Here is a 23392-nt window from a genome sequence, read left to right as displayed (position 1 = left end):
GTGGAACTAGGCGACTTGTCTTCCAGCTTGTCGGGAGCGTTCCATCTTGCCAGGATTTGCTGTACAACTACAAAAGGAGGATTCTCGCGCGTTCACCCAGATGACGCAAGGCCATATAAGAAATTCTATCGGGCCCTGCTGCCGACGTGCGTCCACACAAAGCTAGTGCTGCTCTGAGCTCCACAATAGAAAAAGGCATATCCATGCGGGAATCCAGTGTTTGTGGACAGTTAGTCGAGAGCAATAGGCTATTGGGCACTGCGAGTGGCGCAGATACTCTGGCACAGAAGTCTTCTGCTACGTCAATGCCGCGTCTCTGTTCAGAAAGTGCGAGAGCCCTGAATGGTGACCACTGAGTGGGTTTTGTGCGGAGACCTCGTACCGTCTTCCACAATTGGGATAAAGGTTTGCGTGGGTCAAGTTACTCACAAAAAGCAGTCCAACGTTGTGACCCGAGTTTATTTATCCGGTGCTGAATCTTTTTTTGTATACGCCGAGCAATCCGTAAGCCTTCTATTGCCTCCGTTCGTCGGTATCTTCGTTCAGCACGCCGTCAGATTGCTCGAAGTCGTTCTAGCTCGATGTGAAATTCCGTTACTTTCGGAGAGCGGGTGAGGGTAAACGTAGTATCGTGTATTGTGCTTTTAATTATCTCCTATATGTCGAGGGATACGTTTGCTTCACATTGCTTTTCCATGCGAGACTGGAATTTCATCCAGTCCACTCCCTGAACACTATCGCGTATCTTAGCATGGGACAATCCATTGATTTTGACGTAAGTGGTAATGTGGTTACTTCCATGCGTTTCTATGTCTGGAAACCACTCAGCATGCCTTACGAGGCCTCGTGAGACAAAGGCCAGGTCAAGGCAGCTGCTATACCTTGAACCACGTAGGAACGTTGGACTGCCATCACTTAGCAAGAAATGTTGATTGTCGGAGGCGAAGGACACCAACTTTCTCCCTTTAACATAGGTCTTCTAACTTCCCCAGATTGTATGATGGGCGTTGAAGTCGCCAATTATAATGCATGGGTGATAAGTTGCTGACAGGATACCTTGTAGTCTTGTATGGTCGAAACGGCTTCACGGAGAGAAGTAGGCACCCACAACCGTGATGGTAAGCCTCCTTTTCACTGTTATACTTATATTGAAATACCACGGGTTCAGCTGACGCTTTATTCAAGCAACAGCGAAATGGCGCCGATGATGAAGAGGAACGGGCGAAGACTGATGATGGTTATTGACAGATGAGGATGACGTCCAATGAATTCTCAGAATAATTTCCCCCGTCGACGGAAGCCGCAAGCCTGGCTGCGAATTACGCTGGGGAACGCATACGATAGGGCTTGAGACGCGAAACGTGAACAATCTCTGTCCCGCGGCAGCATTGGTCAGTGGGGACATGAACAGGTGTGACAAGGTAGTTCACCGGTTAGGTCTGTTCGATAACTTTGTGGGGGCTAAGATAGCGTGACTTAAGCTTCTCGCATAAGCCAGGCGTTCGCGCAGGAGTCCACAGAAGTACATCGTCGCCAGGGCGGTAGAGAACGACACGGTGAGTGGCATCGTAACGATGTTTGCGATCTTCTTGGCTAGCTTCGGTGTTTACACGTGCAAGATGACGGCATCGAGCAACACGGGACAGAAACTGGTCGCAAACGAATGGTGAAGAGTTGACGGGGCCAGAAAAGATTGAAACGTCAAGTGGTGATGTAGGTTGGCGTCCGTATACTAGGAAGAATGGAGAATAGCCTGTGGTTCGTTGAACTGACATATTATATGCATACGTGACAAAGAGAAGTATGGCATCCCAATTGTGATGGTGCGGTCGGACATACATGGACAGCATGTCACATAGCATGCGATGAAATCTTTCCGCTAAGCCATTGGTTTGCGGGTGATAGCTAGATGTTGTTTTATGAACTGTTTTTGATGCTTGAAGAACTCCACTGAGCGTGCTTGAAAGAAATGCCTTGCCCCGGTCGCTCAAACGAACACGAGGGGCTCCGTGACGTAGGTAAATAGAATGCAAGAAGAAAGTTGCTACTTCCGAAGCAGTTCCTGAAGTGATCAAGGCCGTCTCAGCGTACCGGGTCAAGTGATCAACCGCGGTGACGATCCATCTCTTGCCGTCTGATGTAGTTGAGAGGGGCCCGAAGAGGTCGATTCTGACGACAGAGAACGGCTCTGATGGACAAGGAAGTGGTTGTAGGGTCCCGACTGGAGCAGTAGTGGGCCACTTGCGGTGTTGGCAAAGTGTGCACGAGGCGATATATCTAGCTACCGTCGTGGAAGGACCTGGCCAGAAGAATCGACTGCGGATGCGCTGGTATGTTTTGTAGTAACCCAAGTGTCCTGACGTCGGGTCGTCGTGGGAAGCACGCAGAACTTCAGTGCGTAGTGCGCGTGGTACGACGGGAACCCATCGGTGGCCTTCCGGGTGGAAAATGTATCGATGTAGCACCTCGACCTCCAACTTCAATAGTCGAAGTTGTTTCCGGAGTCTGGCATTTGGGGGAAGATGAAGCGCCGGTAAGCCGACCGATGATGTCAGTGCAATAAGAATCGGCTCGCCGGTGAGGGGTAAGTACTGACGGACGGGTGGATGAAGGTAGAGAAGAAATCGATGATATCGACGAGGCGTCCTCCGTATAGCCGATTTGACAAGGTAATGTGACGTGCGCTGAAGACTGCGGCAAAGGGCATCGTGACAAAGCGTCGGCATCTTGGTGTTGTCTTCCAGTCTTGTAGATGACGTCGAAGTCATACGATTGTAACCGGAGAATCCAGCAGCCAAGTCGTCCCGACAAGTTTTTGATTGTGGACAACCAGCAAAGAGCATGGTGGTCTGCCACAACAGTAAAATGTCGACCACGTAGATACGGACGAAATTTTTGGATGGACCAGACAACAGCCAAGCACTCTTGTTCGGTTATGGAGTACCTCTTCTCTGCAGAGGTCACAGTGCGGCTTGCATACGCGACAACTTTCTCGCGAAAGGCATGGTCGCGCTGGAGGAGTACGGCACCGATTCCTTGTCCACTAGCGTCAGTGTGTAATATCGTAGGTGCTTTGTCATCGAAATAACAAAGCACCGGTGGGGATGCGAGTGCCTGCTTGAGCTCTTGAAGCGAGGTTTCGCATTGATCATTCCAATCGAAGAACCGGTACTAGCAAGGAGCTTGTGGAGAGGAGTGGCAATAGTGGCAAAGTTGCGAATGAAGCGGCGAAAGTACGATGCGAGTCCAAGGAAACTGCGCAGTTCTTTGGAACGAAAGGGTCGCGGAAAGTTGAGGACTGCGGAAATTTTGTCCGGATCGGGCTGGATGCCATCTTTACTAACTAGATGGCCTAGAACTCTTGTAGCTGTGTTGCCGAAATGGCACTTCTTTGTGTTTAATTGAAGTCCAGCATTAGAGAGACATGTGAGCACTTGATCTTGGCGTTGCAGATCATCAGCAAAAGTGGAAGAAAACACGACAATATCATCAAGGTAGCATAGACAAGTTTTCCACTTGAGACCACGAAGATCAGTGTCGATCATCCTTTCAAATGTGGCGGGAGCATTACATAGGCCGAATGGCATTACGTTAAACTCGTAAAGACCATCCGGCGTAGAAAAGGCGGTCTTTTCTTTGTCTGCTTCGTTCATTGGTATTTGCCAATACCTGGACCGATGTCAAGGGTGGAGAAGTATTGGGCGCCTTGCAATGAATCAAGTGCATCATCTATACGGGGCATCGGATATACATCCTTTCGGGTAATCTTGTTGAGCGCGTGGTAATCAACACAAAAACGTACCGATCCATCCTTCTTTTGTACCAAGAAACGGGTGATGACCATGAACTGGTAGAGGGTCGTATGATGTTTCTTTTTAGCATATCGGTTACGTTCTCATCGATGATATTGCGCTCGGCCAAGGAGACTCGGTAGGGACGACGGCGTACAACAGTCTGACCTCCAGTGTCGATGCGATGATGCGCAACTGTGGTCTGTCCTAGTGCCGAAGCCTTGGCGTCAAAGGAGGCCTGGTGTTTTGTTAGCAAATTTAGCAACGCCTCACGTTGAGAAGCCGAAAGTTCAGGATTTATACCGGGAGCAAAGGAGGAGGAAGTAACAGACCAGGCCTGTTGTGGCTGAGCTGTCAAGGCGTCAAGAGAGAGCAAAGATACTGGTTTGGTATCCACAGAACACGAAAATGCAGAACCTTGAGGTAGGAGGACAGGCCCCGGGGTAGGGTTCAGGCCACGGATAATCGCAGCACTGTCTTTGAACCGCACCAGGCTGGAGGAGACTACAACGCCGCGACCTAGACAGTGGCTGGAAGGGGTGATAAGTCACCATTGGCAATATTGGCAATATTCGTCACCATTGGCAATATTCGTAGAAGTGATGGCGATGAGCTGCTCCTGACCCGGGAGCAGTATGGTATCGGAAGCTGTGAAAAAACGCAATGGTTTCTCTTCGACACGTTCGCTGCAGTGATCGGTCTTGGTCATCTCGACTACACGTTGGCGGCAAGAAATTAATGCAGATGCTGATGAGAGAAAGTCCCAAACTAAAATAAGTTCATGAGCACATGAAATTAAGACAGCGAAGGTGATGTGGTGACGAATACAATCAATGAAGACACGCGCTGTACATTGGGCTGATGGTCTAATTATTGCTCCATTGGCCCAAATCAAAGATGATTCAAGGTAGGGTGTCTTCACTTTCCGCAATCGAGAACACAAGTCGGCACGCATAACTGAAACAGTTGCTTCCGCGTCCACCAAAGCCAACACCCTTACACCTTGCACAGTTACCAATAACATGTTTGATGGTCGTTCAGGAGGACTTGTGACATTTCGCCGCGATGCAGTTTTCCCTCCAAAAACTGCACTGTTTAGTTTTCCGATCGCTGGGCAGCCAGTTGAGAGACAGGTTGAAGGGGTGAAACAGAGCGTCGGCGTGGCGAAGGGAAGCGTGGTCGGGAGGCACGTGTATTGTTGGTCGTGTTGGAAATGCGCATAGGAGACGGGGATCGGTGGTGGCACGACTGTCGCCATAACGGCAGTAACGTCGTGCAAATGTGTCGTCTCGTTCAAACGCGGCATAACCACGACGTTCATCTTGCTGCCGACGTCGACAGACCCGGGAAATGTGTCCTCGAATTCCGCAGTAGTAGCAAATAGGCCGTGGGGCCCACCAGGAAGAATGGTAGCTAGGGTTCGGTGGACGGGCGACTAGAGGTGCGAGGTGTTCTTGATCAGGCACAGGTGGTGGTACTTGAGACGGCGAGGGTTGCATTGAAGCGATCTGTGCATACGAAGCGGGTGGGGTGCATGGTGGATCGCGGTGGGTGCTTTGAAACGCTGACATTTCTTCCCTAATAATGCCACGCAGATCACTAGAAGCAGGTTGAGCGGGAACGTTGTGAGCAGGAGGTAAACTGTAGGCTTGCAGTTCTTCACGAATTATGGTTCGAATGATGGATCGGAGCTCCATACTGTTTGCCAGGGGGTTCTCAGAGAAGTCGGGTCGCAGGCGGATTGACTGCAAGGTATCAAGCCGCTGGCATACAGAGACGACGTCGGAAACCGTCGAAGGGTTGTGCGCGACGAGGGCGTTGAAAGCGGTAGGTCCGATACTCTTCAAAAGGTGCCGGACACGATCACCTTCTGGCATGGTGTCGTCGACACGGCGGCAAAGTGCAAGCGCATCGTCAATATAGGAAGTGTAGGACTCACCGCAATGTTGAACACGTTCTGCCACTTTCTTCCGAGCAACTTCTGAACGGACGGTCGGTGTGCCGAAAATGCGTCAGAGCTGGTCTTTGAAGGAAGACCAATCGCGGAAGTCGCTCTCATGATTTAGGAACCACGTCTTGGCAACCTCAGAGACGTAAAACTGGACGCGTGCTAATTTCGATGCCTCGTTCCAGTTGTTGTAGACACCTACGTGGTCATAGTTGTCGAGCCAGTCTTCGACATCTTCGCCAGGCAGACCGGAGTAGATTGGAGGCTCCCGAGGGGGGTTTGACCGGGCTAGGGTTGGCGGTGGGTGGTTGAGCCGGCGAGTGGTTTGGTTGGGCTTGCTCTTGCGCCATGGTGTTCTGCTGGCGTAAGCGACATCCCGAACGGAGCTCCAGGAGGTGGCTTTGGATGGAGAGAGGTCGAAGAGATCGGGAAGCACCTCCACCAGTTGAAATACCACGGGTTCAGCTGACGCTTTATTGAAGCAACAGCGAAATGGCGCCGATGATGAAGAGGAACGGGCGAAGACCTATGATGGTTATTGACAGATGAGGATGACGTCCAATGAATTCTTACAATATATTGATTGTCGTCGTGGGGTGACACCGGATGATGAATGTAGGTGAGGTCGCGGCGAATAAACATCAGAACTTTGCTATTTTCCGCAGCTGTAGACGACATGTATGACTCATAACCAGAAATTCTGATTTCTTTTCGCAAATTTGGCTCGCAGATGACAATGATGGGGAACTTATTGGTGAACACGAACCGACGGAAATCGGCGATGCGTGACCTCAGTCCCCGGGCATTTCATTGAATAATCGCTGCCTTTTGGACCTCTTCTCGGAAAGACAGTGGCTGGTGAGCCATTATTTACTCAAGTGCTGCGAGTACTGGACTCAAAGCGTCCAGTAATTGCAATGCACTTCTTGCTGATGGTGTGTGCAAGTTGCTTAACAACAAGCGGATGGCGTTAATTAAGTGTCACAAAAGAGCTATCACTTGCTGCTCTATGTTCCGCATGTCCTCCATTGCAGCAGCTTGCTCTGAAGAAGACGGCTTATGCTGCGGCTCTTCTGAGCGTTGTGTACGCGTAAGTGGAGGCCACTCTTCTGTAGAGACTGGTCTGCGCCTTTGCTCTTTTCCAACGTCTGTGTTTGCCGTGCTGTAAACTGCAGCTGGTGACCTTTCCTGATGCGTCGACTTATCGCCTGAAATTGGCGCTCTCCGTCGTGAAGACCTTCGACGGCGACGTCGTCTTCGCCGGATTTTCTCGGCAGCTTCTTTGTGGGTTCAGCTGTCTCGTACCATTTGCTTCAGAATAGAAAATTCTTTCTTTATGTGCGGACATTCTTTCGAAGAAGCCTCGTGAGCACCCTGACAGTTAGCACACTTCAGTGTGGTAGCGCTACAGTTGTCTTCCACGTGTGGTTCGGCGCACCGGGGGCACGCTGCGGAGCTCCTGCAAACACCCTTTACATGGCCAATCTTCTGACAATTGAAGCATTGCAAGGGTTTAGGAATGAACGGTCGAACTTGTTGACGAAAGTGGCCAACCTTCACGTATGCGGGAAGACGGTCACCTTTGAACGTTACTCTCACACAGCGTGTGTTACCAAGCCGTCAAACGCTGACAGTGACGTTGTCTTGACTCGCTGGTTTTATAAGTATTGGAAGGACTGCATTTGGGATTTCCGTGTTAATGTCGTAATTGACTCCTGATGTGGTCGCACTATCGGCTGGTATGATGGACCTAACTGCAATGTTTCCCAGTTGTGTTACTTGTTGCAGCGTGCTCAGCGCACTCGGGTGACGCACATCGGCAGCCAGGATGTTTCTTCTTGTATTAAGCCGTAGGTGTTTAATCTCGTTTGGCACAGTGTTCTCAAAATAGAGCGAAAGCGCTTGCCTGTTCAGAACACGCAGACGTTCGGTAGCGTTCTTTGGCACAAACAGGATGGAATGGGGCCATCGCTGGGGCGCCGTTTTCACGGTGGCTGTACTTGACACCGGCGATGGATTGATGATCCTTCGCTTGGCCTTGCGGTGCAGGACAGGTTGAAAGCCGTCGTCTGAGGACTCGTCGAAAGATGCGAAGTACAGCTCAGTGTCATCGCTCTCACTGGATGTGTTTCCTCGCTTCCTCGAGGTAGTGGCTGTGGTCGAACCGGAGTTGAACGTCACCTCGTGAGGTTGTACATCCATTACCGCAAGCTACGGGGCAATACACCCCACAACTGCAGCGAAAAGTCCAGAAAAGCACTGAGACGAGCGAAATGTGTTCTACAAAGAATCACTTCGTCTTCCTTCCCCCAGCAGAAACCAGGCAGCTCAGGAAACACCTGGGGGATAATACCACTGACGCGAGGGGCGAAGGTAAAGTAGGCTGATTCACGACATTGTGAAAATTAACAGTGAACTGTTGTAATAGAAGTCTGCCTAATGAAAACCATCCCTATTCACAGACACAGACAGATGCGAGCACGGGCAAAATGACGAGAAAACTGCAACAAAGCGTTGTTTTGTTGTCTAAACATAAATGCCCGCTGAATTGTGAACAAAATGGTGGACCTTTACACTTTTGTAATTACTCGTAATCTCGATATAATTTATTTTATTTATTTACAAGATACTGCAGGCATGGAGCCCAAGCAGGAATGGTACAGGCAGTAAGGCAATCAAGCCAAACATCACACCGCATACAATAATTCAATCATCACACACATACAACAACAATGCAACCAAACTTATCGTAACAGCGATGATTTAAGTGGGAATGTGTGAATCGCAAAGGGAATCAAAGGGAAACAACAAGGCACTGAAAGTAAGAGAAAGAAAAATTGCAAAACATTTTTACATCCTCAGGAAAACATGTGCGTCAATAGAATCTGTCGATAGCAGGGCGGCAAACGGTAAATTGTTCCACTCACAGATTGTGCGCGGGAAAAACAAAAATTTGAAGAGATTAGTTTTGGAGAAATACTGAGTTAAGGCAAGGGAGTGTGAATGACGACCGCGCCGTGTTTCCAGGCGACTAATGTAGGGGCTGTGATCAAATAAGAGCTTCCGGTTAACCATTTGGTGCAGTAATTTTAGCCTAAATGATTTACGTCGTGATTCTAATGTTGGGATACCATGTCTTTCCATCTGGGCAGAAACGGAGTCTGCTGGACCGTACATACCATAAATAAAGCGGACGGCCCTTCTTTGAATTCTTTCGAGGCATTCGATATTGGTTTTAGTGTGAGGATCCCAAATAACGCAGGCATATTCAAGTTTAGGTCTAATTATAGAAGTATATGCTAAGTATTTAACCTCAGAGGGAGTTTGTGTCGTAATAAACAAAGTTTACGGAAAGCGGCAGCGCATATGTTAGTTATGTGAGAGTTCCAACTTAAGGTACTGGTTAATGTTACGCCAAGATATTTGTGTTCATCTACTTGCTTAAGCGGTTGGTCACAAGTACAATAAGAGAATTCAAGGGGGTGTTTCTTTCTAGTCATTCGGAGGTAAACTGTTTTGTCATGGTTTAATTGCATGTTTGTAGTTTTACTCCAAGAAGCAACGTTTTCTAACGCCGAGTTTAACGCAAGTTGGTCCTCGATGCTATTAATTTCATTAAAAAGTATACAGTCATCTGCAAAAAGACGTATTTGGACCGGACTGTTTATAACGTTAACAATGTCATTACAAAAAATAAGGAAAAGTAAAGGGCCTAGCACACTTCCCTGCGGTACGCCAGACGTAACAGGGAGAGCGTCAGAAGTGCTTCCATTAATGTTGACGTACTGTCTACGGTTACTTAAATAGGCAGTTAGCCAAGAGACGATGAACGCTGGAAGCCCGATTTGAACTAATTTAACGATTAATTTGTCGTGCGATACGCGATCGAAGGCCTTACTAAAATCTAAGAGTATGAGGTAAACCTGTCCCCCCTTATCAAGAACTGAAGAAGCGTGGTGAACAACTGTAAGTAGTTGAGTGACGGTCGAGAATCCCTTGCGAAACCCGTGTTGAAATGGAGAAAGGATTTGATGGGTATCTAAAAATTGTGTAATGAACGTAGAAACAACGTGTTCAAGTAACTTACAGGCGGATGATAACATAGATATGGGTCTGTAGCTGGGAATTAGGAGTGGGTCGCCTTTTTTTGGAATAGGTACGATACGGGCTATTTTAAAATCAGAAGGTAGCGTGGCCGTACTAAGAGAAGATTCAAAAATAAGTACAAGAAATTTCGTCAAAGTTTCAGCATAACGACAGAGAAATGCGTTCGGGATGCAATCGGGCCCTGGCGTCGATTTGTTTTTTAATCGAAGTAACATATTTAAGACACCATTGTGCGAAACAATATTGGCATCAGGGTATGAATCTATTGAATTACTCTGTTTCAACTGAGACTGCGAAAATACGCTATGGAAAAACAAATTGAAGTGATTCGCGATTGCTCGAGGATTAGTCAATTTAGATCCGTCGACTGAAATTTCAGTTATGTTTTCATTGCGCTGTCTAATAAAGTTCCAGAATTTGTGTGGTTCCTCTCTTAGGAAGTTCGGTAAAGTATGTTAAAGTAGAAATTTTTGGCACGAGTAATAGCATTGAAAAGGGTAGCACGAATTTCGGCGAGTTGTTAAGGCGCTGTACGTTTTTTTCGCAAGCGCTTGGCTTTGCGTTTAAGGTGAATTATAGATCTAGATATCCAGGGCGTATATTTAGCGGTCTTCTTAACTTTATCGGGTACGAAGTTTCGCAAACAGAATAAACACATATTTTTAAATTTATTCCAAAGGAATTCAACATCGTGATCATTGAAATTTGGCCAGGTATTTTCTAAATACTCAGTAATTGCAGTGTCATTAGCTTTCGCAAAGTCTTTCACTTTTTTGAGAGCTGGGCAACTTTTTGCATTTTTGTAATGAAGGGAAATGGATGCAAAAACAATTTTGTGATCTGAGAAACCGTGTTCCACAGACACGTAGTACTTTTCGAAAGATCTGGGCAGGAAATCAAGGTCAAGTAGAGAGGATGAATTGCCACAAACTCGGGTTGGTTGCTGAACTATTTGAACAAGGTTGTGTGAAAACATAATGTCGAGAATATCGTCACTGTGACAAGAATCGGGTCTTGTTTTCAAGCGGTCCCAATCAAAGTTGAGCAGATTAAAATCCCCTAGGATGAAAAGCTTATTTTTACTGAAAGAGGCCAAATGAGATCGCAAATTTACAAGAAAATCGGGCCCAGAATCAGGCGGTCTGTACACAGCGATAACAATGATTACTTTGTTTCCGAAAGAAACCCTTAAACATAGGCTTTCAGTATCTGGCGATTGCGCTAGAAGGGATGCTTTGATACTGGTTTTTAAAATCACTGCAACACCCCCACCTCTAGTTGGCCGGTCTCTTCGAAATATTTTGTAACCTGGCGGAACTAAGTTGTCATCAGGTATTTCACTGTGAAGCCATGTTTCCGTAATGACGGTCAAGTGTGGGCTATGACATAACAAAAGGGCTTCAACCTGTGCCGTTTTGTTAACGAGACTGCGGGCATTTAAGTTAACGACCCTGATGGCAAGTTCAGATGACTGTCACAGAGCGGACGGGTTAGGATTGTTACCGTTACCATCAGAAGATGGGTCTACGACGTCAACCGGAAGAGTTTCAATGCTAATCACGCCACTGGATTGTGAAGGCACGCGCCGTTGATCAGAATGAGTGGAGATTTTTCGCTGCTGATTAGACTTTGCGTTCCAGATAAAAGTATCGCCGTCAACGTGCAGTTTATCATGTACGAAGTAAACTTTTTTACCAGCAGCTTTCTCACTTTTGGCACTTTCCCAGAGCATTTTTCGTTTTTTTAGGGTATGTGCTGAGTAGTCATTTTGTATGTAAATTTTAGAGCCCTTTAGTTTTTTTGCATTCTTCAGGACAGCAACTTTTTCATTAAAGTCCTGGAAAAACAAAATAACTGGCCTTTTGACTGGACCTTTGCCTAGCCTGTGGATTCGACCTACGGATTCGCACTTAACTCCCAGTTTTTGTTGAAATGTTTCCTTAACGACTTTTCGCTTAAGATCGTCTTCTGTTTCGTTACGGTCTTCAGTTATTCCAAAACCACCAAATTCGACCGTCTGCTTCGGTCTTCAAGGTCGACAAGTTTGCGCTTCTGGGATTCCACTGAAGTAGAAAAGGATCTTATGGCGTTGTCGATGTGATTTAATCTTGCAGTTTTAGATTTAAGCTCATTATAGTGAATATCCAATTCTAAAAAACGGCTCTTCAAGTCCCCTAAAAGGCTTTCAGTTTTCGCTTTCAGATCTGCCACCTCTCCTCGCAGAGCCTCTTGCCCTTCCAAAATTTGTACCAATAATTCTTGGGTTTTAGGACCTGGATTGGTTTCAACATCTCCACAAAGAAGTAATTCTAGAACAAGAAAGCATTCATAAGCACATTTGCAGCACTGATCGGGGCACGGCAGGACGAGCAGAAAAGGATTGTTGCTTTCAAGACTGGTGTAAACTGAACCAACCTGCATGAGGTAGAAAAACGGCTTAAAACGAGCCATGCTCCCGCAAGGTCCGCCGTGCCCATTGAAGACAAAGTGTTGGAGACGATCTTTTATAGGCACCGCATCAGTAGACGTCACGGCCCCGAGTTGCATAGGTGGCAGCAGGGAGACGATGACGTCACCCAGATGTGGCACGTGTGGGCGATGTGGCTCTTTGACGGATAGTCGCTGGTGCAAGGGCGGCGGGAAAGTGTCCGAGGGCGAGGAGAACTGTGCGGCCAACGGGTTGGCCAGCGCAGCAAAGCAGCTTAACAAGCCCTGCATGAGGTAGAAAAACGGCTTAAAACGAGCCATGCTCCCGCAAGGTCCGCCGTGCCCATTGAAGACAAAGTGTTGAAGACGATCTTTTATAGGCACCGCATCAGTAGACGTCACGGCCCCGAGTTGCATAGGTGGCAGCAGGGAGACGATGACGTCATCCAGATGTGGCACGTGTGGGCGATGTGGCTCTTTGACGGATAGTCGCTGGTGCAAGGGCGGCGGGAAAGTGTCCGAGGGCGAGGAGAACTGTGCGGCCAACGGGTTGGCCAGCGCAGCAAAGCAGCTTAACAAGCCCTGCATGAGGTAGAAAAACGGCTTAAAACGAGCCATGCTCCCGCAAGGTCCGCCGTGCCCATTGTCTTTACTGTAATGTCTTTACTGAAACATGGCTGCACTGTGAGATTAGCGATTCAGAAAGTACACCAATTAGGCATAGAATTTTTAGAAAATACAAATGCTCTCAAGGTGGTGGTGTAGTAGTCATGTTCCGTGAATCTGTGACAGCGCCGAGGTTACCCGATATGATAGATGTGGAATGTGCGATAGCAAGATTTGTTATGGGGGATTTCTACGTTTTCGTTGGGGCATTTGATCGCCCACCTAGTTCAACCATTGTTTTCTTTGAGAACCTAATGAATTCCTGTGCGAACATAGAAATAGCAGAGGCACTTTACTACTTGTCGGAGATTTCAATGTTTCAGATGTCAGCTGGATATACGCGCTCTCTGACGCACTTTCCGCTTCCACTGAACCCTTTGTTAACATCGTCCTGCTACACGGTCTATCACAACTCGTAAAGCTACCTAAGTGCATTGAAGAAAACAGTGCCTCAGTCATAGATGTATTGCTTGTAAACAATATACTGCTAGGGCGAAAGCCAACACTGCATCTATTTGAAGGAATATCGGATCATAAAACAGCATGCCTCACAGTACCAGTTATCTTTGCCCCTGAGCAACAAAAGAGAGGCTAATTTCTCTGTTTTCAGAAGCCAGTCATGTCGATATATTAGATACAATGCACTGTTCATTTTCTCGATTTACATCGCAGTGTTAATCTGGCAGCCCATCGGTCGACGGCCTGTGGTGTTTCTTAAAGAAACCGTCTTGAACTGCTTGAACAATTTCCTCCCTTGGAAACAGAAACAGGGGTGAGGTATACACGTTTAGATAACAAATGATATTGTTTGAAAGGGAAAGAAAATAAAAAAAGGCAAGGATGCAGCACCAGAGACGTCCCTCTGCTCAGAATGCTGGCAAATTATCTAAACTGCGGGCCCAACTAAAGCACGTCATCGGACAGGCGAAGGAATAATATTAAAGCGTGTCTTTGAAACGTTTTCTTTCCCCATCCCCCCCAAAATTCTGGCGACACTTCTTTCCAATAAAAAAAAAGAAATGTGTCACGAGCCTCTCAATTCTCGGCACAGCTAAAACTGACAACAAAGAAATGGCACACGCGCTAAATATTTATTTCTACTATGTGTTCACTCACAACAACGGCAATTTTCCAAATTATTCGACATTTGAACAAACACTCCCTCTTGATGACATCACTATCAGTGAGGATGAAATTTTATCAATCTCGCTTAAACTGGACGTCGAAAAAATCTTCTGGAATAGATGAGATCCCAAAGGCATTTTTTACACTGATAAGCTGAGTGGTGCGCAAAGTTTTTATGTCGGATATTTATGAAATCTTTGACAGACAAAGAAATTTCAAGAGACTGGAAATGTGCCAGGAATACTCTGATACCCAAAAATGGTGACCCATCATCGTTGCATCCAATAGGCCAATTTTTCTTCTCTGCACTTGTGCGAAATAATTCGAATAGATCCCTTTCAAACGTATTTCAAGGTTCAATGAAGAAAACAAATAATCGAAAGTCGCCAACGTGAATTCCGACGAGGAGTTTCTACGACAACACAACGACTTGAGAGCATTCACGACCTGGCGGAACTGCTGGATAATTTTGGTCAGGTCGATATCATATTCCTCGATTTCGAGAAAACTTTTGACCGTGTATCACACTCTAAACTTCTTTTAAAACTAAAACCTATTATTAAAAACAATTCCACTCTGGCATGGATCACCACATACCCGTCCTCTAGACAACAATCTGTGTTCATCGATGACGTCAACTCAGATTCTGCCCTGGTCCACTCCGGCATTCCCCAAGACTCCGTCCTTGGGCTGTTATTTTTTTTATCTTCATAAATCACATTGTTCAAGACATACCACAATAATCCATTTATTTGCAGACGACTGCATCTTATATAACGAAATGTATAGTTATGACAATTCGCTATGCCTTAACCAATCAATAGCCCAAATTCAAAACTGGTGTACCCATTGGCAGAAGCAAATAAACCACAGAAAAACAGTATCAATGACAATCACTCTTAGGACCAGCTTCTTACGTTTTCATTATAGTATCATTGGCAAGACCCATCTGTAGTCTCGAATTTTAAATGCTTGGGGGTTATCATTACCACTGATCTTCGATGGAATGATCACCTCACTTACATACAAAAGAAGGCCATGCGGCAACTAGGGTCGTTACGGCGAGCGTTTTCGAAGATTTGAAGGAATGTGAAGCTCTTGGCTTACAAAACATTTATAAGACCAACACTCTAAAACTTTCGCGCTAGTACCTGTTATTCATATTCGTCATACAGATAGATCTCGTAATGATGACACAATTAACCAAACTGCCACGAGCACGCTAAAGAACAAGCGAGACGAGTGAGCTGGAAGATTTATGTGGCGATGCTCACCAATAGCGTATGGTGGCGAGAGCAAACGACCGCAAAACTTTCCCATTTTCAGTGTCTTTAGCACTGGTGCAATAACCACACGAAGGGCTTGCCAGACGCTATAGGCAGATGCGCTCTTATCGCCTCCTGCATTTTTAAATCTTCTTGGTAAAAAATTTGCTGATCGGCCTGTTCTTTTTTTCACTCATCTGAAACAGTTCATTTCGAGTCATGTGAATACCCAAGTTGTGCGGGTGGGCCACGTTTTCACCCTTTTATTGGGGTTTTTCGCCCCGTGCCAAGGTGGTGCTCGGCTTGGCCTGACAAGTGACACGCTGCGAAGATGCCGCTCGTGGACATGGTCGTCGGCGAAGAAATGTCCAAGGAGGAGAATGAAGCCTCCGGGTGGATTGTTGCACACTCACTGAAGAAGCGGCGCCAAGACTTACCAGCTGTTGACAGCTCTGGCCCCGATGCCGGTAATAATGCCACCCGCCCAGTGCAACCGAAGGGGCTGATACACAATCTGATTGCCGCGTCGCGTCTGCCCACTTGGGGGGCATCAGCTCCTCGAGACAAATTGTGAATTAAGTTACTGAGTGACCACATGAAGCAAAGCTTCCTTCATGAGGTAACAAAAACAGCCATGTAGCCCTGGAAGTGAGCGAATTACCAATCGTTTGCAGTGGGTGACCCAGGGCTTCTTTTTTTCAGTTAGAAACATTGCATGCCTGTAACTTTGCGTGCCTGTAGAGTTGTGAACTAATCAAGCTGACTAGGAAGTTTATCAAAAAGGGAGAGAAGTTTTACGACAAGGTAACCCGAAACCAGATCAAATTTTGCTCATTGCACTAGCAAATAAGCACTGAAGTATCACCGGCATTTTTGTTACCTGCCCTACAAAACCAATCAGAAGGGTAGGCTGAGCGTAAACCTTAGCTGTCACAATATGTTGGTGCTATGGGTGGCTACATTGCCGGCTTTGAAAGAGAAAGAAGACAACCACCCGTTTGTAGCCACAAGAAAAGATGTCGCTTTGCGGTAGAAACGCTTGGTTGATTTTTTTCTTTTCATAACCCTTCCGCCACCTTGCGTGTTTCTGCAGAGCTCATTTACAATTGCAGGCTTTCTGGACTGGTGCGCTGATAAACCTTTCCCGAAATTGGCGCACGTCACCTAGACTGGCCGCAAAGCATTATGGGACACCGGAGCACCGACGGGGTGTCGTCTGCTCGCAGAAGCGTTGGCTCACCTCGTTTCCCGCAGTGCGCGGGCGTACACGAACGCATCCTTGCGGGAATATCGCGCGTGATCAACCTACTTCTTCTGAACCTACAGAAAAAACACAACGTGGAGCAACATATTGCCAGCAAACGGTATAAGTATCCTTGACTTATCAGACACCTGGGAATATGCTAACGTACCCGCGAAGGAGCCTATTGAATTGGAAACATTACTCGGCTTTCACGGCGAGCCGTTTCGCTTCGTTGGTCGTCTTTACATGTAGCGGCAACTTTTATCTGGCTCCCCTGTGACACTGAAGACACTGATTTGTATTATATGTCGGAAGACGACACATCTGATGACAGCTTTATACCTGTCCGGGGTAAGAGGACGAATAGAAGGATTGCGAATACATCAGCATCAGCTCCAGCAAGTACAGCGACTGTACAGTCGAGGCCTGCGCGCTGGCCACACGTCATCATCTTCATGCCGAAAGATCCTTCACGCAACCTACGACTGCTGAACAGGCAAGCCCTTTCTGTAGATCTGGAATGTGCCATGCCAGATCAAATTAAGGACGTAAGAGTATACCCAAGGAAAAATATTCTCGCCATAGACGTGCACAATGTGAGTGTTCTAGGACAGCTGCAGCAAATGACTGAGCTAGGCGGTTATAAAATGCGCCCTTTTATCCCGATAGATGATAAACCAATTGATGGTGTAGTTTATGACATCGACATTGCCATTCCTAATGTTGACTTGTCGAACCTCATCAAGCCTGCAAACGAGGGAACTGTCATTACATAAGTGCGGTGCCTTGGAAATACGCGCTGCGTAAAAGTGTTATGCAAGGGAGATTTCATACCGTCCCACGTTAAAGTTTGACATTTCCGACATCCGGTTTGACCATTCATCCAAAAGCAACTTCAATGTCATCAGTGCTTCACGCTAGAACACGTCAAGGGTGTATGCCCTAACTCACGACTATGTCCCCATTGCGCTGAATCGCAAGCAGAGAAGACACCTATCAGGTGACTACTCTGAAGTGCGCCAACTGCAGTGGTCCTCCCTCTGGCTCGTCGAAAGACTGTCCTCGTATCCAAAAGTAGCGCGCGCTTCTCGAACAAATGGCCCGAGACAACTCGACACACAAGGAGGCAGCCGAAGTAGTCCGGCATAGGCGTCGATATCAGCATCATCGAAAGTCTTCAACGAGGGCACATTGCCGAAACACTAGTTGTCCCTCTTTAGCGGTTCCACTCAATAGCGCCACGAAAGGACCCATCACTTCTACGAAAGAAGCGGAGAAGCCTACTTCTCTGGAGAATTGACCCACGCTCCCAACCCGCTCTTCTGCCAAGGGGCCTCAGCGGGTTGCGGCTACACCAGAGCCGTCTCCAGCCAGGGAAGATTTTCCTAAAACAGATCGTCAAGTGATCTCGGTGCTGCGTTCCCTCATAGAAGCCATCCGAGCGATATTAGTCGACATGAAGACAGCATCTGATCGAAGCGAACTTGGAGTATTGGACGCCATAAGCCCTGTGCTTGAATCCCTCAACTAGGAAGATGTCTACTAACACCTCATCATTTCATAAAGAAGTCGAGGCGCATCCGTCATCGAATGGAACGCCATAGAACTGAAGGCACATCTTTCAGATTTTCATTAGTTTGTGTATACTAACGTGTTTCCACTTATCGTCATATATGAACCCAATTTCTCGAAACTAATAAGACTTTCGGGGTAAGAAGCTGTCATGTCTTCAACAAACGGCGCGTGCAGCAAAATCATCGTCTTTGTTCGTCGTGAACTGACGTATGTTGTACAACCAATTGCGCGTCACGATGACAATCAGTATGGCTGCATTACTCTGAAAAAGAACAAACTCATGTTTACTCTCATAGGCCTTTATATATTGCCGTCGTATAATCTCAATTCCAGGAGATTAGCGGATATTTTGAGAGTGTGTCCTGCACCATGGGTCATCATAGGTGATTTCAATGGGCACCATCGCGTATGGGGAAGTACGCGGACAAATGCAAGAGGACGCAGGTTAGCAAACATCGCCTACAACTATGGCCTTACTCTCCTGAAAGACGGTAGCCCCACTTTTCTTTGAGAAGAGAAATACGGCAGCTGCCTCAACCTTGCTTTTGTCTCCAACTCCCTCGCGAGATACGTCAAGTTGTCTCCAGATGTTCAGACACGAGGAAGTGATCACATTCTAATCTCTCTTAGCATCAAAGGCTTGTCTAGTTGTGGTCCACGCATGACCATTTGAGCAGGCCAATGGAACAACTTCAAATCTGACATGGAAGATGCTTGCAGCGATGGCCCACGATCTTGGTTAGAACAAACAATTTTTTTTTGAAGTTTGAATTTTGAAGTTTATTTATCATAGAAGCATGCATCTTTATTTTGTTATTTTTTATTTATTGAATACTGCAGATCGAGAACTGGTCCAAGCAGGACAGGTACAAGAGGCAGGATATAAACAAAAACACATGGGAAAAAATAAGAATATAACACGAGAAATGGAATCGAAACACCGACTAATAGAACACATAAAATATAACATGGCAAAAATGTTACATTTTATGGATACATAACATAAAATTAACAGTGCGTAGATTGCTCCAATGGTTCAATGGGAAGGGAGGGGCGAAAAGGCAACTAATTGCCTGACAATGCGCCAATCCCCGCCCAGACCAAAATAATGCACAACACTCAGTATATCTTTAGAGCATGAACACAAATTCAGTACAGCGAGAGAAAAAGTATGGAGAAAAGAAGATGCAGCGAAAATAAAGAGAGAACAGTGGGAGAAAAGATAAGAAATTCCAAGACACTTATACATGCACTTTTTACACATACCAAAAGAGCACAATGCAAAACGCCACTCGTACGGTGACAATATCTTCCACATGAAACGACTTTAACATAGAGTTGGAGCGACCGACTCCGAGCACTTCGACGCCGGCCGGAGCGTATCGGCATACAAAATCAATTCACGATTTTAGGGCCAGAAGGATACAAAAAAAGATTCGGCGTCGCATGGATAGATTAGCGTTAGAACGATGGACAACGTTTTGCCAGTCACTAGACCCTCGCAAGCCACTCTCACACATTCGGAAAACGGTGCAAGGTCTGCGTCACCCTATGGAACAGCGTTTTTCATTCAAAGTGCTCGCGCTATTTCAAGAGAGGCAAAACAACGATGTCGCAGAAGATTTTTGTGCGCAGATCGCCAACCAATCCACTCGTCCTGATTCTCCAGTGAAAGGTGAGGTCCCCCGCTCCCGCGACTACCACATGGGCCTCCCTTTTACAATGGAGGAGCTCGAGGCGGCACTAGCTCTCTGCAGGCATTCAACTTCCCCGGGCCCAGATGGTATTCCGTACCGAGCCTTGTGCAACCTTGGGGAAGGTGAAAGGAAAGAGCTCTTGAGACTTACCAACATCTCGTGGCATGATGACAATGTTCCTGACGACTGGAAAGTAAGCCGCTGTTACCTATCTTGAAGCAGGTCAAAAGCTCGCCTCATACAGCCCAGTAGCACTAGCCAGCTGCGTAGGGAAGATAGTGGAACGGATAATACTAGCCCGCCTAGAGTAGTATCTTGAATACAACAATATTTATCTGAATTCAATGGCTGGTTTTCGACGCGACTGCTCTTTCATTGACAATGTCGTTGATCTACTTTCGTATATTCAGCACGAAAGATCACGTAAGCGACCTTCTACAGCTTTGTTTCTAGAAGTGAAAGGCGCCTATGCTAATGTACTACATGAAGCCATTTTGGGTGTCTTGCGATGATTGGCCTTGGTGGTCGAGTCTTTCAGTGGATTTCGAGTTACTTGGCTGCCAGATCATTCTTTGTGTTTACAGAAGATGGCCCAACTACACGATGCTATACTTCTAGGGGTGTTCCTCAAGGCGGAGTTCTTAGCCCGACGCTACTCAATCTTGCACTCATTGGCCTTTCTGAATACTTGCCAAGTACCATTTAAATCTCAATATACACAGACGACATCTGTGTCTGGACTTCGGCACTCACACGCCCTCATATACGTTCCCGGCTTCAAAGAGCAGCAACTATGATTACAACTACTTGCTAAAACAATGTCTCAGCATATCACAAAAAATGACCACAGTTTCCCGAGAGGGAACACTGGTTAGCATTCAGAGCATATATGTTAAACTGCGATAAATGTGGTTTGTATTTTGCGACATGCGTGTGTGTTATGAGGGAACACGAGTGAACACGAGTGAACACGCACGCACGTATGCTGCGAAAGACGATGTTTATTGACGAGACGCTTTGGGTATTTTGAGCAAGATGGCTTTATGGTCCGTAAAGTGAAGGGTGAGTGGGTCTGGTTGCAGCGGTTGAAGGCTGAAATTCGCAAAGACGCTGTCGATGCACGTCCTGCGAACCGTGGTCGGATGATGTTTGCCGTCGTGCGTTGCTCATTTCAGTGAGTGCCGCGACTCCATGTAGTCGACCACCCATGGGTCCTTAATGACGTCGACGTCGAAGTCACCAACTATCACGAAGGGTCGTCGTTGCGGTCATTGTTTTAGGTATGCTTCCACGGCTTCGTCGACGTACTTCTCCACTGCGGCACGCGATAGGTTGGGCGCGAGGTACATCGTCATGTCGTCGACTCCACAGACGCTAGTGACGCAGTGCTCGCCCTTTGCGCGTTGTTGAGCGCCGGGCTCGACGCTGACGACTCCCGTTTATGAGTATACGAGTATGAGTACGTGGCCTTGCTTACGGAACGCGAACGCCGAAGTTCGCGTTTTGCATCGCGAGCAATTATCAGCGCGGCCTTGTCCACGGACGAAGTGTCTTCGGAATTGCTTGCGGTTCCGCTAACACATTGGCTGACGCTGTTGGAAGGGACACCAGTAAGTGTGTTTGCGGATTCGTTGGCATACATTTTCACCAGCGACATCAGACGTGGAGCGACCGCACAAACCAACCGACGAAGAGCGGCGCGCCCCGAAACTCGGTTGTTTATAGCGAGCGCCAGCCCCGTCCTGCGCATGCGTGCATTAGCATACAGCTGGCGCACGTAAAACTAAAGGTCGCGCGGCGCGTGGAGGGGAGAAGCGAGCGCAGCGCGCACTGTGTTGAGAAGAGGAAGGGATGCGCAGATGACTGGTGGAGGAGGAGGGCAGGCTGCGGACGGCGACGGCGCATGACAACCCCTAGTATAACATGCTCCGCATGTAAAAAATGCGCGCTGGTGGCCTTCACTTGCAAAGCAATGACCCCTTATGTCTTCTAATTCTGCGGGCCACCCATTTCTCACACCTGAACCCACCGGTTTCTGGGCATCATCATTGATAGGGACCTCTGTTGGAGTCCGCATGTGGGCTATATGAAGAAGCGCCTGACCGCTATTTCCCAATTGTTCAAGTTCCTCGCAGGAAAGACTTGAGGGATGTCAGTAGACGCAATGATGGTACTCTACAGAGCCCTGTTTATCGGTTTCCTGTGATATAGCTTGCCCATGCTTAGCAGTACCTGCAAGACGAATGTTCTCGTTCTACAGGCAGTACAAGCCCCAGCACTTAGATTGTGCCTTGGTCTGCTCATATGTACGTCAACAGATGCAACAATTGCAATTGCTGGTGACTATTCGATACAAATCACAATAATGTAGATGTCCTGATAACGCTCATCAGCACTTCGCTCGTGCTCCCTGTCATCACATCGCATTGTTGCCTTCAGAGAGGGGCCAAGCATCGTTCCCTAAATTGATTGTGAAGTACAACGAGAAACTTCCCACAGGCTTCACTCCTGCATATAAACCATCGATACCCCCTTGGTGTCTTATTCGACCCATAGTGCATCTTATTGTACCAGAGATACGGAGGAAATCTGAGCTTTCATCGCCGCGCTGAAACAACTGTCTCTTCTTCTTTTGCATGAGAAATATTCTGACAGTGTACATATATATTCCGATGACTGCACGAACCACCCGTGTTTGTCTGGTGCAGTAGTTGTCTCAGCAAGAGCTGTTACCATGAGCTTTAGGACTGACCCCTCCGCGGCATCTACAGCAGCAGAACTAGCTGCTTTGCGCGCTGCACATTATGTGGTAAAAAAAATATTCAGCGACTCAAGGGAAACCCTACAATTTGTGCTCTCAGCACTGCGTTTTCACTATGGTGCCCACCAAGCATCGATACGAATCGTCAACACCACCTGCCCTCTTTGATGGCTCACCGCATGCCCACCGGACTCGACCGAAGAGAAGCCACCCTTTTGCATCACCTCTGGCTAGGAGTGGCATTTACATAATCTTATTCCTTTGTCGTAGGAATGGCCGACGACGCTTTCTGCGATGCCTGTCGTTGCGAAGAGACGCTACACCACATTCTGTGCGACTGTCCGTTGCACGACTACCAGGGACAGCCACTGGCATCCGTTCTTGCGCGCATCGACAACAGCCAAATGTCTGTGGACACTATTCTGTCAAGTGCCCGAGAGAAGACATTGCAACAGAAAGCGACCAAAGCTCTGTTGAAATTGCTACGCGACACAGACTTGAACAAGCGGCTGTAACAGCAGTGTGCTGTGTTTATCTGCTGTGTTTATGCTGTGTTTATCTCTCTTACCTCTGTGCTCTCTATCTTTCATCTACCCCATCCCCTCCCTAGCGCAGGGTAGCAAACCGGCTTCCTATAGGCTGGTTAACCTCCCTGCCGTTCTTTTCCTCCTATTTCCCTTCCTTCCTTTTCTCTTTTCCTTTAAATTCAGCATGGCCGTAAAGCTTTGTCATTAGTACTTTATGTTAGGCACTGTCACTCGTGATACGCTTCCGCGCAATACGCGGT

Source organism: Rhipicephalus microplus, chromosome 7 (assembly GCF_043290135.1).
Source record: "Rhipicephalus microplus isolate Deutch F79 chromosome 7, USDA_Rmic, whole genome shotgun sequence".
NCBI classification, from domain to species: Eukaryota; Metazoa; Arthropoda; class Arachnida; order Ixodida; family Ixodidae; genus Rhipicephalus; species Rhipicephalus microplus.
This window is presented reverse-complemented; position numbering follows the sequence as displayed.